This window comes from Rattus norvegicus, chromosome 11 (assembly GCF_021556685.1).
Source record: "Rattus norvegicus strain SHRSP/BbbUtx chromosome 11, alternate assembly SHRSP_T2T, whole genome shotgun sequence".
NCBI classification, from domain to species: Eukaryota; Metazoa; Chordata; class Mammalia; order Rodentia; family Muridae; genus Rattus; species Rattus norvegicus.
Window position 1 is genome coordinate 89,223,498 of NC_141544.1, and position 18,013 is coordinate 89,241,510.

Sequence of the window (18,013 nt, forward strand, 5' to 3'; positions counted from 1 at the left end):
CTCACTATTCCACTAGATTGATGTTCACAGCAAGGTCTGGCATCATCTTTAACCTGCTGGCTGTGTTTTCTTTTAGTGTGTCTTTGCTTGGGCCACAGTTAATAAACCTTGGGTTTATTCAAGCCCAAAGGTTAGAAAGTTTCCACTGGCTCACAGGCTTGTGGGAGACTCTAGATTCATCTCTAGCACCACTCCCCTGGCTAGGGTATCCTCCACACATCAGGTGAAAGGGGTATATGGCTTGGCTCCCCTAGGAACTATCGCTCTTTAAACCTGAAGGAATGAAGTTACTTAGGAGAATGTTGACTACTAAATGAATGGTGAGGAGAGCTGACATATTCCGTCCCTGCCACCTTCCAGTTCCATCCCACAAGGCTGAGCCATCACTCCAAACTTTTTATTAATATGTGGCTGCCTCAGTAAACAGCCTCTTTAGATCTACTTAGGCTCTTTGCCATCTTGCTGCTCACTCTGCCAGAGAGGTTCATCCCAAGAAATTGTTACATTAAGCTTGCCTCAGATAGAGGAAGCAAGGCTACTTAAAATAAAAAAAAAATTCTTATAATAAAATTTGAGATGCTGGAATATTATTATGTGTATATTATACTGGTTCTCTCTAATAGAGTATGTTTATATATGTATATATGTGGGGTGATGTCACAGGTGAGGCAGGTACAAGATAGAAGGAGGCCTGTCATTGGACGAGAAGGAAGGATGGATGGGAAAAAAGTTTGAAGGGAGAGGAGGAAACTGGAACAGAAAGGAGGAAGAGACAGGAGGGACAGGGAGAGAAGCCGTGGCAGGACAATATGGCAGGTGATGCTAAGAGTCCACGCTGTACCTTTACAGGTTGTTATGAATGTTTTTAAGGGATGGATGTGAATTGGGTTTTGCATGTTTAGGTGGGCAATTATATCTCATCAATTGGGCCAAAGGTTATTGTGTTGTGTGTTCGTTCACATAGAGATTTAAGTGTAAGAAAGTGTGCGGCAGCTGATCTGGGCCACCACGGAGTTGGGATGTGTGTTTCTGGCATGGAAACCTGCCTTAGGAACTAGATAGGTAGAGAGATTGCTGCCAGGCTCAGAGAGAGGCCTTCAACAGTGTGATATAGGATGGAGCAAAGCGGGTGAGAGGCTTTGCTGACTGAGACTTAAGATATCTAGCGGATATCTTGGGGCACTGAGGTGCCGGGCGTAGTGGGGGATAAAGGACAGCACTTTTAATTTTTATATTTTTACAATAGGTGGCGAACCAATGTGATGGGCAAGAATCCATAGAGTTGAGAAATCTTTAGAGTTGAGAAAAAGTTTTAGTTTCTAAGTAAGAGGAGGCCAGCGCCATGTTAAGTCATATGATATCTCAAGCGTGGGAATTTAAACAAAGAAACAGGGAAGCAGCCAGAGTTGGCAGGCTGTAGGTCCCCTGCTGTGTGATAAAGAATGGCAGTTAGAGATTAAAAGCTGCTTTTTAATGAAAGTTGTTTAGAAAGCCTTTCAGGATACTCATATTCCTTCTAATGTGGGCTCCACGGGAATTTTGAGTTGAAATCCTAGTTAGACAATCTACTTCTTAATGACAGGTATTATTAGAAGGTGATTTAAGTTTGTTTTTAAGGAGAGACTACAGAGATTACCCAAATCATGTGGGGATTTTCACCCATAGTTCAGAACATAAGGAAAATTAGTCACTGACTCCAAGTAGAGAGTTGTGATAAATGTCTGTAACACCAGGCAGAGTGAATACAGATATATATTATAGAAGTATTAAGGTTAAATAAATATCTGTGGCTCCGAGTAGAGAGCTTAACAGATGGATATACTTTGGGCAAAAGTCCTGATTTTTAAGTTGCTTATTGGTATTAGAATTAATAGCAGGTGTTTAAGTTTGTTTTAAGGAGAGTACAGAGATTATCCGAATCATGTGGGGCTTTTCATACATGGTTCGGAATGTAAATAGGAAAAAATTAGCCACTGACTCCAAGTAGAGTATTGTGATATTTACAAGTTATTAAGGTTAAGTAAAACATCTGTGGCTCCGGGTAGAGAGCTTAACAGATGGATATATATTTAGGGTATTAAGGTTAAATAAAAACCTGTGGCTCCGGGTAGAGAGCTTAACAGATGAATATATTTTGGGCTAAAGTCCTGGCTTGATACGTTGCTTATTGGTATTAGAGTTGATAGAAGGTGTTTAGTTTGTTTTATGACTTACCCCACTAAAGGCCATATGGCTCATTGATTCCAGCTAGCGAGGGTTTGTGGTTACTTTTGATATTTACCACAACAGGAAACTCAGATTCTCTTAACAGGAATTTTGTGTTTATTTCCTGATAGTACAGAGTACAAAAGCCTATCAGGCTCATTGTTTAACACTATTGTTTAGTACTTCCTTTTTTTTTAAATTGTTTAATCTTCATAATGGGTGTGACTTTGAGCTTTATAGTTATATTATTATACTGGGAGAGAGTGCAAGATACAAGCTTTTCTGGTTACAGACTAAGGAACACAGTATTTTTGGAGAAAGATTTTGTCTTTGTGTTTTTAAAAAGTGTAATTAGGCTCTGGAAACCTCACAGAGTCATACTGATTAGATTTGATAGAGGTAGACTGCCTGGAAAATTAGATTCAGGAGAATCAAACAAAAGGATACCTCGATTCTAAACTTTTGTCTTGAGAGCTGTATTTTGCAGAGTGTGCCCACTTGGATTCCTGGTCTCAAGGACTTCCAGCTGGGCTCAGTCAGGACACATCAGCTACAGCATTTGCTTCATTCTTCCTACCTCCTACCCCTAAGGATCGATATCTCAACACCCTTTTACAGCTTGAAGAAGTCATGGAGGAATTGTCGCCCCAATTCCCTAGACTTTTGGGGGCTGAAAGTGGTTGTTCTAAAGTTTTTTATGAGGAATTTAATATTGGTTGTAATTTAACAGAAAGGAATTAGCTAGATTGAGTTGTACAGTCATAATCTCATTTGGTAACTAAGCTAAAATCATATCTTTGCTTTGGTATAGAATTTATTTGTCAAAAAAAGTTTAAAAGTACAAGGTTTAGAGCCAATCCTTCTATTGATGTCATTACAAACTTCTGAGTTGATTACACCTGTGAGTTAAGGGCCAAATAGCAAATTCACGGCTCTGACTTTGTAAGAGTACTTTCAAGATAATATTAAGATATAAAGACAACAGTCCAGATTGTGTTATATAGATGGTTTTCAAAAACATCAGAAATCCACAAAATTTGAGATTTAAAGCTATTTATCTTTTGTTGAGACACATCTGCTCCTAACAGTTCCCCTTTGGCGGATTTTTTTTTTTTTGGTTCTTTTTTTTCAGAGCTGGGGACCGAACCCAGGGCCTTGTGCTTGCTAGGCAAGCGCTCTACCACTGAGCCAAATCCCCAACCCCCCCTTTGGCGGATTTAATGAAGAATGTGAACATCTCTACCTCCAGGTGAGGCAATACTTTGTGACTAGGCAGTCACTACACGAAACTGCCTGTTTCATCTGCAGACTATGCTGTCCAGAAAAGGACAAATTATGCAGAATAGTTGACTGATAAACCCTGCCAAGACAGCCCTTCAAAATCTGAATTTCAAGAGTCTGTCAGTTGATTTGGGGCCAGAAGCCTGAAGACTTGCGCTCACATGTTGCTAACGGGACTGTGATAGTGGAGATTCGTCTCTACAACCTCTCAGTTCTGAAAGCCGTGTTAGGCTTCCTATGTGTATAGAGATTTGGTCATTCTCAGATTTCTGATGGGTTTGAAGACTGATTATAGTCTCATAGCCTACCAGGCTGTTTAACTCTAGAAATACATATTTTATTAGATAATTATCAGATAGTATACAAGCTAGCCTAGACATAATATAGATTTTAAGTCTTTCTTAAGCTGGAATGGATAACTAAATGTACTGTTTAACTGATATAGTGTTGGACTGGGTGTTAGATATATTTTATGCTTTTAATTACAAAATGATAACAGTTGTACTCAGCTTATATTTGAGAGAAAAGGGTTTTTTTTAATTGAACAAAAAGGGTGAAATGTGGGATGATGTCACAGGTGAGGCAGGTACAAGATAGAAGGAAGCCTGTCATTGGACGAGAAGGAAGGATGGGTGAGAGAAAAGTTTGAAGGAAGAAGAGGAGACTGAAGTGGAAAGGAGGAAGAGACAGGAGGGAGAGGGAGAGAAGCCGTGGCAGGACAATATGGTGGGTGACGTTAAGATTCCACACTGTACCTTCACAGGTTGTTATGGATGTTCTTAAGGGATGGATGTGTATTGGGCTTTGTATGTTTAGATGGGCAAATATATCTCATCAACTGGGCCAAAGGTTATTGTGTTGTGTGTTCGTTCATGTAGCAATTTAAGTGTAAGAAAGTGTGCGGCGGTTGGTCTGGGTTGCCACAGAGTTGGGATGTGTATTTCTGGCATGGAAACCTGCCTTGGGAACTAAATAGGTAGAGAGATTGCTGCCAGGCTCAGAGAGAGGCCTTCAACAGTGTGATATGGGATGGAGCAGAGTGGGTGAGAGGCTTTGTTGACTGAGACTTAAGATATCCAGCAGATATCTTGAGGCGCTGTGGTGCCGGACCTAGTGGGGGATAAAAGATAACCATACATTTTTTATTGCTTATAATTTTACAATATTGTTTTAATTTGTATATATGTATATATATAGGCACATCATGGATGGATAGATAGATGATTGAAAGATAGATAGATAGATAGATAGATAGATAGATAGATAGATAGATAGAGATAGCACAAGTCTAGAGACTATATACTCATATACAGCAGCAATGTAAATTCATAAAATAACATTTAACAAGTATCATTTGCAGCAGCAGATAAATGCTTAAATGTACATCTGATGAAATATCTGTAAGAGTACTATAAGTAAAACTATATATTTTAAAAATGAAATAAGGCTAAGAAACCTAAGTCATGGAGAGGTGCACTGTCCCTGTGTCCCAAGGCTTCCACATTGTTCTATGCTAATTATGCCAGAACTGACCTACAGAGTCAAGGCAATTGAGTCAAAATTCCAGCAGGACTTCAAAGAAATTGATAAACTGAAACAAATTAGTTTTGTAAAAAATAACAGTAAAATCTGAAATGCAAGAAGGGACTAAGCAAGACGAAGGATTTTTCAAGGCTTGGATTGGGATCTTTGCCCCACCATAAAACAGGGACAGCGGCATTGTCACAGAGGATCTAGCAGCTCACACATGGTCCACTGAGCTTCACTGGTGAGGCAGAGGCCGTAATCCGAGCAGAAGTGGTCTCTTGCATGAATGTTGAAATGACTGGAATGTACTTAAACCAATTAAGATCCTGGATCCATCCCATGTACTTTATAAAACTTGCATCGAATGGGTCATAAACATGAAACAGTGACATTTGTATGTACCGACTATAGGACTTCTAGACATAAGTGAGACTTCACTTTGGAGTAATGAAAAGTATATAATATAAGTAAAAGTATAACAAATGTTGTTGGTTAAATTAAAAATTGAAAAAAGTGGGAAAATATCTCAGCAGAATAAAAATCAAGTGAGACTAATTTAAAGCACAATGCAATCTCACTAACAGAATTTAATAACAGAATCATATGTTGAAACAGGGTCCCTCTCCATTGTCCAGGCTGGCCTTCCAAGTCAAGTGATTCTCCTGCCTCAGCGTCCTGGGTAGCTGCAACCCTAGGTGCACACCATTGTACTCAGAATAATAACAGTGCTTCAAATGAGAACCCAATACATCAATTGATATTCCTCACAGGCTGCTAAGAATCCCAACTGTTACAGCCACCTTGAAATGTGTTTGACACAATCTCACAAACCTACATACACCGCACAGTGCAGCGACCTCGCTCCTAGGCATTTACCCAAGTGAAAAGAAAGCTTGCATTCCCACCAAACCCCACATGTCAACATTTGTAACAGCTTCAACTCAGCCCCTCAGAGCTGAAGCCCAAAGTAGATACACATAATCAAATCCTGGGAAACAAAAGAGAAGCAAACTTCTTGAAGCAGGTGTCAACATGGTTTCATCACAAATGTCTGTCTGTAAGGGAAAGAAGTTGAACTCAGGGGTGTCCCATGTTTGACTCCATGTGTATGACATCCTTGTGAAGCTCAAACCACACAATTGAAACAGATTGAAACAGAAAAGTCCACAGAGGAGAGAAAATACCTACACAGGAGTACTGGGTAGTTGGGCCATTGAGAGAAGCATTCTGTATTGACTGTACAAGTTTGGGACCATAAATCTACATAATTGTATTCAAAAAGGGAATTTTGCTGTATGTGAGTGTTAAATTAATTTTTTTATTGGGGGAGCATGAAGTTGGGTGAGTGGGGAAGCAGGGAGGACCTGGGAGGAATTGGGAAAGGGGGAAACATGATAAAAATACATTATATGAAAAACTTTTAAATACAAATATATTGTCTTTTTATTGTGAGCAGTCACATCTATCTGTGCACACGTATTTTAATTTCATATTATCTATATCTCTGTCATGTTTTTCCTGACTCTTTCTGGTTGGGTTGGAGGTAAACATACTCAGTCCTTCCTGAGACTCCTCCAGGTCATGCTAAATGGAGCCACACTTCCAAGGACGGAAAGCCTTAGATGCTCAGCTGATCCATTGTCCCTCAATATATGGTACTAATCTGTTTTCACATCTGCCTCAGGAAATGGGTATTTTTCTCACAGGGAGAGCATGTATCTTTTCATGCTGTACATGAGGTGCCTGGAAACCCTTTTCTCTTTGGGACCTTGCTTCAGCTCTGTAGGGATCGCTGGAAGAAGACAGCAAGATCCTTCTTCTCTGAACCACAAAGCTGTCTTACTTGATTTGTTTCCTTCCCATTTCTTCCCTTCTCTCTGCCTTCCTTTCCTTTCTTTCTTCCTCCTTTTTCAGTTTTCTTCCCCTCCCCTTTCTATCTCTTCCCATCCTTCCCTTTCTTTTCTCCCTTACACTCTCCACCTATCCCCTCTGTTCCTTGTCTCCTCTCCTCCCCTTGCTCTCCTCTCTTGGCTTTCCTCCACTCACAGTATCCTCTCCTCCTCTGGTCATGTGAACACAACTTAGAGGAATGTTTTATTATCCCAGTGCTTGTGTCTGGTGTAAACAGTTTGTCTATATCCTAAAATACCAACATTTTACCTTCTCCACGAAGCTCTGCATTGCCTTAAGGGCACAGGGTTTCTGGATGTGAGGAATAGAGTTGGGAATGTGCTGGAGTCTGAAAGAGGACAGGCTATTTCTGATTTCTAGCTGGTCCACCTATTCCCAGAAGGAATCAAGGTCAAGAATGGACTCCCAGGAGACAGGAAGAGCAAAGCAAAGCAAGATGGAAACACTGTTAGGAAAAACAGATTCCTATCCTGAAATGCATCTCACCTAGGGAAAAACACGCTTAACGAGCTGCCTTTATTCTGTTTCCTGGAAGACAAAAGTCCCATAAATGTGGATTATTGACTTGACATTGTTAAATTTATATTATAAAATTATTATTTTCCAGGAACCAGAAGCAGATATCATTTTCAGGATGAGAAACTGTGTGAAACAAGAAGAAAAGGAATGCACATAAAATATATTTAAGAAAGTTGTGAATCTACCAGTGTCTGTGCTATTGTTCTAAAACACACACACACACACACACACACACACACACACACACACACACACACACACAAAACCAACAAAGTAAATTTTTAGAAGCATTAAGAAAAGAAACCTCAATGAAAAGGAGTAATTAATTCACCCACTGCTTATGAAAGGAGAATCTGGATACTCAAAGAGTCTTGAAACATTCTCTTTCTAGAAGCAGTCAGCCAGGAATCTCCATGTTCTACAAGCTGCTGCCAGCTTGCCCCTGCCTCCTGCCCCACACACAGCCAGCCTGCCTGACTACTAGACAGTCTAAACAGTGGCAGATTGGCTCTCACTGCAGAGCACGCTCTCCAGATGTCCACAATTCGGGAATACTTGGACACACTCTTCAGACATAAATGAAGCCCTCTCTTTCACAAGCCAGCAACCTATTGGAATGGTGAAAGGACCACAGATAGTTGGGTAGGAAGCCAGGCTGGTTTCCTTTGGGTGAACATGGGAGCAGTGAGATATCACAGATCATGGTTTTGTTGTCATGCAAATTATTCGATAAAAATACATGATGTTAGCGGACAAATTAGAGACAAGATTGAAGAGAAGTCTTAAACAGCCTGTAGAATTTCTTGCTGTCATATGAGTATAACTATACAAAATAACTTGTTTTCAAGAAGGTAAACAAAAACCGTAAGAAAAATTTCTTCTACAGCAAATCAAAATCTGGAAGATTCCTTGTGAGGATACATTCTGGAATTGCATATCATGGGAGAAAACTCATAAGTCAGTTCCAAATTAGAGGTTGTTTAAAAAAAATATATATATATATTTTAAACATTAGTAGGAATATATGAGGGGTGGTGAGATTACAATGGAATTTCTATAGAATTTCCTCAGGTGAGACACTGCCTTCAGGTCTACATGTCATTTCAAGGCAATGTACACAAGAATGTAGGAAATTAATAGGAGAAAAAAACAATTTCTAGTGCACATGTTATAAAGAGAAACATATACTCACAAAACTTTCCATCTTTAAGCCACTAGCTAGAACAAAAGATTTTTTTTTGTCATTTTGGCCACTCATAAAAACACACCCTTGAGTATTCACAAAGAGACATCTTTTTTTTGTTTGTTTGTTTTTTTTTTTTGAGACATCTTTTTTTTTAATGCTTTTAATCAGTGTATATTACAGATAGCCTGCCTGACCTCCTGTGACACTCAAATGTTATTATGTCAGTGAGGTCCTCCTCTTCCTTTAATGTACACTGAAAGTCACCTGAAGGAATTAATTTATGTAAAGTTAGAGTATGCTAAAAAGTATATGGGAAATCTTTGCACTGTCTTTGTTGAGTACTTTAAAGTTAGGTTTTGTTTTGTTTTTGTTGGTGGTAATTTTTTACTTTTTGTTTTGTTTTTTAAGTCTACAGTGGTTAAGTTTTCAAAAGACTTTTAGTGTTATTGACCTTCCCCGTATTTTTTTCTTTATCCTCCCCCACCCCATGATGTCCTGTTCACTCCTATTCTAGTTTCTTCTTAATCTCTTTATAACACTTTATAACATTTTATTTCCCCTTCTTTAGATAACTCCTCTTCCAATAAATCAGTGTATTTCTCCATGCTCACCAGAAACTTACAATAAACAGTAGAGACAACTGCAGAGACCAAGAGCCGTTAAAGCACTCAGTTCCAAATGGAATGTCTCTATAAAATCCCTCTCTCAAGGCTAAAGATCTGACCAAAAGAGACGATTGTAGAGTGAGAAGGGGTAGCAGACACTGTAAGAAACAGTGTCTTCCAGACACATCAGGACTGCTATGTTGCAGTTGCCAATTAACTTCTATTCAAAGAGACCCTGTGGTGGTGGCATGTTCCTTGCTACCACTCCCAAGTTCCAGGTTCCTGAATGAAAGACACACATACATGCACACACCCACAGCCTTCTACTTTAACATGCCTTGAACAGTTGAATGTCAGGGCCACTCCACACCTCCAAGTGCCTAGCACACTCTCCCCTCTGATAGTCCTGAATTATGACTTACTAAAGCCTAGATTCCATCCTAGACACCCCAGACCCAGGCTGGCAGCCTCATGGCCACGATCCCTGACTCATATGTTGGGAGTCTCTCGGTCCTACTCTTCTCAGGCCTGGTCTTTTCCTTTCCCGACATGGAGGTTCTAAATCCTTTCTCTTTCTGTCTGCTTGCCCACAAATCCTAAGGTCCCATCTCTGTATTTCTGCCCAGCCATTAGCAACCAGCAACTTTATTTACCAGTCAGAACCAACTGGGGACATGAACCCTCAGCATCTTACATGTGGATCCTCATGCAATTTTGGGAACCCAATTAACATGATACAAACATTAGACCAAATGCACAACACTAATACACATATAAACTCACAGAGACTGTAATGGCACACACAAACCCTGCACAGGTTCAAACAGCACAATATCCCAGCACTGAGAGGAGGAACTAGACACAAAATCTCACCCTTAACCCACAAGTTATTTGCAATAGAAGCCTGCTGGGGAAGGGAAAATCATTTTTTCTCCAAGGGATTGTCACTGGGTAACTCAACCACACTTGAGGGCAGGACCCATGCCCAGGACCAGTCGGCTAACCTCAAACCAACCCCATGGTTTGGAGAGAGGAGAGGCAGAAAGGGAAGAATGGAAGGAGGGAGGGAAAGACTCTCTGTGTGTGTGTGTGTGTGTGTGTGTGTGTGTGTGTGTGTGTGTGTGTAAAACAATAATTAAAGCGCCATGAGACCATAGGTTTGAGTTTCAGTCAAAACTGTCCATGGAGCTTTGCAGAAGTTTAATTGGATGAACTACTTGATAGAATTGGGGGGAAATTTCTCTTTAGCAAGTGTCGCTGGGGAAACTACACACACACACACACACACATACACACACACACACACACACACACACACACACACACAACTAGATCTCCATCTCTCTCCATATTCAAAAGTCATTGTCTTGACCTTGTAACTTTGAACCTCATGGAGAAAGCAAGATAGGCACCTCGGAAGGCTTTCTGAGTTTGTCTGCAATAGCTCAGGAATGGGACTGCATCAACTACAAATCTTATGCACAGTAAAGGAATCAGCATGACCAAGAGTCAGTCTAGAATGAAAGAAAATATTTCCCAGCTATTCATCCAAGAGAGGATTAATACCCAGAATATATGTAGAAATTGAAACTTTAACAGATCAAGCAATCCAGTTAAACATATGAGCAATTTAAGTCAAAGAAGAAAGAGGAGGGGAGAAAGGAGGAGAAGGGAGAACAAGAAGAACAAGAAGAAAAAGAAAGCAGAAGAGAAGCAGTAGCAGCAACACATTAGCTAATTGTACAAAAAAATAAAATATTTAGTCATAAGAGAAATGCAATTCAAACCACAATGAGATCCTTTCTCAGACACAGTCCAAATGTCTATAAAGGAAACAAAAATAAAAATACTAATATTTAAGAGAATGTGAGAAAGAGAAAGACATTATATGCCAATAATGGAAATTTAAGGTAATACAGCCAGTATGAAAATTAGAATAGGGACTCCTTAAAAATTAAAATCTCGAACTATATTATGATCTAGCCATGACTCTCCTTATAATCAAAGTCAGCATATAATGGAAATATCTGCACAGTCAGCACTCTTCTCAATAACCAAGACTGAATTAATCTGTTTCCATCAGAGTGGATAAGGAAAATGGAATGTATGTATGAAATCTCGTGACAATCACAGAAAATGGGTGGTGGGGACTGTAGGCCATTATGTTATACCATATAATCTAGGCTCAAAAAAACAATTGTGTATTATTCCTCTGATATGTGGGATCTACAAGGAGAATAAATTAAAAGGGAAGAAAAAGGGATGGTAATAAGGGGGAAGATCAAAGCATATAACATGCATGATGAAAATAGTGAACTTATTCTATATAATTAATGTGGGATAAAATAATAAATATGTAAAAGATAATTTACTGTGGTGAATCCTCACTTAATTTACATCCTTAATTAACCCAAGATCAAGGGCAAAAAGCTTAGATAGCCTTTGTTGACTGTGCTACCCACCAGTTCTATAGTATTTATCTTCAATACAAAGCCTGGAAGGTAGGCATAATTCTCATCTTTCAGAGGAATAAGAGACGGAATGAGAATAATTCTTTTGCTTTATCTACCAATTCATTTAATAAGTCAACATACTAATATATTAAGCACTTTGTCCTACCACTGAGGGTGTCTCTTCTGTGCTATCTTCGGGGCTGTGATTTATCTTTTTAGCTATATTTTCTTTATTATTATTGTTTAATCTTCTCAAAAAACTAGGAGATATGGTGAGCCTTTTTGATTCTCAGCGTAAGGACATAAGAGTGAATGAAAAGAATGAAGCTGACACAATGAATAATAGGATCATAAGACAGATATCAGGTTCCCAAGGTATCCCTATATCTGCTCCAGGACTGTTCCTTTCCTAAGGTGCATATATATATATATATATATATATATATATATATATATATATATATATACTCCTTAAAAATTAAAATCTCGAACTATATTATGATCTAGCCATGACCCTCCTTATAATCAAAGCCAGCCTATAATGGAAATATCTGCACAGTCAGCACTCTTCTCAATAACCAAGACTGAATTAATCTGTTAATATATATATGAAACTCTCTCAGTTTGTTTTTGTTTTCTTCTTATTGCTTTGGTAAATATCATCATTGCCAAAAGCAACCTGCGAAGGGATGTGTTCATTTCATTTTACAGATTAGTCGTTTGCTTAGGGATTTCAAGGCAAGAACCCAGAGCAGAAAACTACAACAGATTCCATGGAGGAACTCCCCTTACTAACCTTGCTCTCAGACTCATGTCCAGCTAGCTTCTATTTCTCCAATAACTCTGGACTGTGTCAAGTTGACAGCTAAAGCAAACTAGGAAACCCTAGCCCTTGTCAATTTGATACACAGACCTATCACCTTAAGCTGTAACCTTTTCTTTCTTTCCCCAAGAACTTGACAAACATCAACACTTTGAAAAAAAATCAATCAGTAGCCCTACACAGGTGCAATGACCAGAAGAATGACAAGTTATCCTCAAAGATGTAATTGTGGCAGTTTTATCGTGGGGGTAACTCAAACACCTCTGTCCTGGACTTAAGGCCCATTAACTAGCAGGGAATTCATGCCTGACACCGAAAACTTAGCTAACCATACCTAGATGATAAAGCCATGGAACCTAGAGAACCTGCTATTACTATTCTCCTAAACCAGAAACCTTTCTTGCTGCATTCGAAATACCTTATTCACGTCAATTACTCTTACCTTATACACACAGATAAATGTTGTTCTCACCCAACATCAAAGAAGCATCTCTTTGAATCAGAGATCACTACTGGTCAGAGACACTGTCCACTCCTCATTAACCCTTCCACCTAAAGCTTTGGGAACATCACAGAAGAGAGGCAAAGAGATAGTAAGACCAGCACATCTGCTGTGAGATAGCCTCTTCTGAAAAGAAAAGGAAAAGAAAAAAGAAGGGGAACACAAAGTGGGAGGGCAGGAAGGGGGGGGGGAATCCTCTGGGAAGAGTGGGCAAGAGGAATGGGAAGGTAAATAGGATGAAGATATAGATATATTGGACAAGATTCTCAAAGAATTATTTTAAAACTCCCATACTTTTTTGCTAGGTCAGTGTCTCTTTAAAGTGCTTTAACTGTGGCTCCTGTAAAACCAAAAGAAATTAAATACTTTCTCTTCCAAGAAAGGAGGAGAAGTAGGACATAATTACAATCAGATCAACATAAAACAGAAGTCCAGTAAGTCACTCTATGTCACTTCTGGGACTCACTCATGACCTAGTTTCAAAAGGCTTGGGTAACTCAGTTTCTTCAGCTCTGCCAGCCATAGCTGTCTAGTAGTCTCAGGTCACCTCCATGAAACAGCAGCCACTCTTCTTGGTGTATGCCCCATGGTTCTCACTCCAGGATCCTGAGGTCCCCACTAAAAATGATACTTTCACCAATTTCCTTTCCTCACCTTGTCACATGCCAAATGCCAGCCACTCTCCGTACCCCTCCTTGGTCTTGCTTCCAGTGCCACATGGGTGATCCTTATACATTATCAAGTTCAGCTTCCAATGTTAGATTTAGAAAGATCCCCACATCCACACCCATTCATAGCACAGCAACTACTGTATGCTAACCCTGTGGAAAAACTTCTGGAAACATTTCACCTCAATAATACTATCACTTGTTAATAGTAACTTATATCTCAGCCCCAGGTAGGCAGCATCAATTGTCCAGGAAAGAGATTGCATCCCTAGGTTCTGATCTCCTGTCAATCACAGATGATTCTTCAGCCCCAGCTGACCAAAATCCAGATGAATCAAAATATATCACACAAAGATCCTCAACAGAGACTTTTATTCCCTCTCAAACTTGAAGAGCTGGACCTCCATTGTCTTGATTTCTCTCAAAATTCTTATATTTAAGTGCTCACGGAACAGCCTATTAAGGTCTGAACACTCAACATATTTTCCAGTTCAAATCTCCCACAAGAACTTGAAACAGAAACAACAGAGTGAGGAATTCTGCTTACTCTCTGGCTATCAGGTTCATGTTATCAGGTACTTTTCTTGGACAGCCAGTGCCAACCTGCCCAAGGATGGCACTATGCACAGTGGTCTGGTCCTCCTATATCAATTAGCAATCAAGAAAATTGCTTCTTGGACATGCTTGCAGCTCAGTCTGATTGAATCAATCCCCTAGTTGAGAGTCCCTCAGATAAGTTAACTAGGCAAGAATCCTTCAAAAAGTGATGTTTATTTTTTATATCAAGTTTGAGTTTTTTGTCTTTATTGTTGTATTCCTAGCAATCTATTACTGTGTTATGTACTGCAGATACAAAGATTAAAAAGTATGCATTCCTGTATTGTGATATGTAAGAGGTATTTCATAAGGGCACAAGTATGGACATAGAACATTACAACAGGAGTGACTGTCAACAATATAAAATAGAGATGGGAAGATTTGAACTGGCATCCTTCAAACATGCCCTTCCCTTATTGATCCTCTTCTGCACTGGCCTCTTCAGTGAGACTCTCTCTGGCAGTCAGCTCCCCTCATCTCCTTCCTGATGTGCTGGTTTCCTTTTATAAAGCTTCTTAATGAGCTCATGTTCTAAATCACATACCCCAGATTTCAGTTTCTCTTGGCTCTCAACTAAGGCACTTTGGCTTTCACCAAAGTGAAAGAGTGTCTTAGAGACATCTATTGATGCAATCAGACAGCCAGTTGACTCCTCCCCTAGAAAGGTATCTACCAGGACAGGGCAGTCTTTACCAGTGCTGCAGAGAGCTAGTCTAACCTTTCAGTTGAATTCTGCTAACTCCATCACACATGAAGTCTAAACTCTGAAGGCAGGAATTAAGTCAGGATATGAGAGGCCAGTTGGTGACGAGAACTTGGAAACCACACATAGATAAGATATATTTTGTTCATGCTAGGGGAAGGCTTGCTAGGCAGGCAGGCATCCAGCACACACTGATACACACAGGACACACATAGGTAGGAACACAGAAACAGACTAGCACACAGGCAAGCTGATGAGACAAAGCCACATTAATACAGAGCTTTGAAAGGTGGCATTCTGTCATAACTAGTTATATGACAAATTACACCACAGTTTACTCTTTGGTTTCCAGGATTTCCAGGGTCAGTTATTTTGTGCTGATTCATAGACCTGTGGTTGTATAGCCACCTTGGCCCACACTGGATATAAGCAGCATGCTGTATAAACATAAACTGTTCCTTCTATTTCTGTGTTCCTTCACATGGGCAGGCAAGCTCCAAGAATATGAGGAAACTAGTTAGGTTACAGGAGGAGAAAAGAGAGGCATCGCTGCATAGGACAGGGATGCAGAGTTTATCGAAATAGTTATATCCAAAGAGATATAGTAATACCCAACAGCCTTGCTTGCTAAGAACTGGGATGACAAACCTAGTAGAGAGTATAATCTTCAAGTTTCCAAAAGAAAATTTGCAAAAAAAAAAAAAAAAAAAAAGAAAGAAAGAAGTGTTTTGATGGAAAAAGAAAGCAACACCACCAACAGCAACAAGTTCAAACAAACAAACAAAACAGGATGGTATTTCCTCAGGGTTCCAACTGCTACAAAAACATAATGCCTCCAGGGGGTTTGAAAGAACAATAACTCTGTAGCTAGGAGAACGTACTGCTCTTCAGAAGACTGGAGTTTGGCTCCCAACACCCTTTTCGGGCGGCTCACCGTGACTGATAACCATCTCCAGGAGTTCCAACACTCTTCTGACCTCCACAGGTATGTATACTCATGTGTGCATGCACAGAGGAGTGCATTCAGATTCACATGCACACACTTCTACATGTAACCCCCACAGACACTTAAAGAAGCAAAATGTTTAATTTTTAAACATATAATGCTTCCAAATTTTATTTTTCTTGATTTCCCAAGCTGGATCTTTTTTGGTAACTATCGTTACCAAATCATTTGTTATGTAACCATTCGAGACACACTAGAACCAAAATATTAAGTGTGATCGAACAAGGTAAAGGAGAACCAAAACTACAAAAACGTTCTTGAGAGTGAGATTGGACCTGGCCCTCAGACGATGCATTTGGTTTTCTTGAAAGACTCTGTCCGCAACACCCCTTCCACAGCTGCACTGCACTGAAGCTGAGGTGTTTTGGTCTTTGGTAGGGTAAAAGGCAAGACCTACTGTGCTGATGGAAGGTATGCGCAGTAGATGGAGATCCTAATATGTCATAAGGAGTTGTCTTCTCTCAATGGCAGTGTCCCTCTCTGGCTCCTGGTCGGCTCCTGGGGCCTGACCTCCTTTTTCCAAACCTTAAATCACCCTGCTGCTCAGGCTGACCTCCTCCAGCTGAATCTTGTTTTTATCTTGCCCTCCTTCCTTCTCATCTAATTCCTTTAGGCCCTGTGTTCTTAATTCTTGGAAGTGGATAGAGCCAATCCCCTGCCTCTGCCCTGGAATTGTATTTAGACATCATTGGTCTATGTGAATCAGAAGAGAATTCGGTCAGATTTCTGGTAGAAGCTTCAAGGGAAAACAACTCGTCTTCCACCATGGGGCGTATATGACCCAGCATAGAGAAACGAGGTGACGAGACTTCAGAGGAATAAAAAAGAAAGAGTAATGCCTTTCCAAATAGCATGTACAGTGCAATCAGACCCACAGTTAGCAGCCCTTCCCTGAATATCCTTGTCAACTTTCCATTTTGAGTTGCTGAGTGACAGCAGGACTCAAGTCAGGCCCCACATCTTATACTGTTTTGGCCCAACTGAGTCCAAGCAAGGTATGGAGTTAGAAACCTACCTGCCTTGCCACATAAACAACAAAACCACACCCAAATATTTCCCCAGATTCCTCTGCCACTGATTTTAGGCTATGCCTCCACCTCCGGGAGCAAACGACCTCCTGGAAGGTTACAGATGATGGGATTAAAAATAAAAACTGGTTTCCCCCTGCCCGTTTTCACACCCCGCCTGGCCTGACCTGCCTCCCTTCTCTACTTCCACCCACAACTCCTCCTAGTCCCCAAGGGGTGCTATTCTTGAGCCAAAATCCACTTTGTCAGCACAAGAGCAGCTCTGCCTTCTCTTGCTCCACACGCCATGTGACCCTGGAGATCCTCCAGGGCATATTTCATCTGGCATCAACATCTCGAGGTCACCATGACCCAGAACTTCCTGCACTCAGGGGCCAGCCAAACAGCACCTGCCAAAGCCAGCCATGGCAAGGACTAAGTGCTGCGTGGGGAGAGCTGACCAAGTGTGGTGCCGGCAGCGGTCTGCCAGCAGACGGTAGCACTGGTTTTCCACTGTTGTCCATTCACCAGACTTGGCGAGCTTTGTCCCTTCCCTAGGACCAAGTCAACAAACTAAAACGGAGGAGTTGTGCAGCTCGGGCATGCAGCGGAAAGCTCTTTTTGCCTTGATGGGGACAGCTAGCTAGCCTTAGTGGACCCTGGAGACTCTGGTTTACCAAATGTCCCAGCATGGCACTGTGCCGAACACTGCAATGTGGTCATTCAAGAGTTTTTGAATTCTATGGATTCGCTATACAATTTTTTTTCCCTCATGAATAAGCGAAACTGTTACAGAGGCAAAAGACTTCGTCTTGTATTTTGTTTGGGTCAAATGACTAAGACCATGAAAGTGATGTTATTTTACAGGGTCCCTGTCTATGCAAGGCCATAATGTTTGAGGCCTATGAAATACTTTAATGCATAAATACATAAATAAATAAGACCTGTGGTCCTTTATCACGTATACTAAGGAGTCCATTGAGTGTCAGTGGAAACAACCCACTCCCTGCCCTAGAAAAA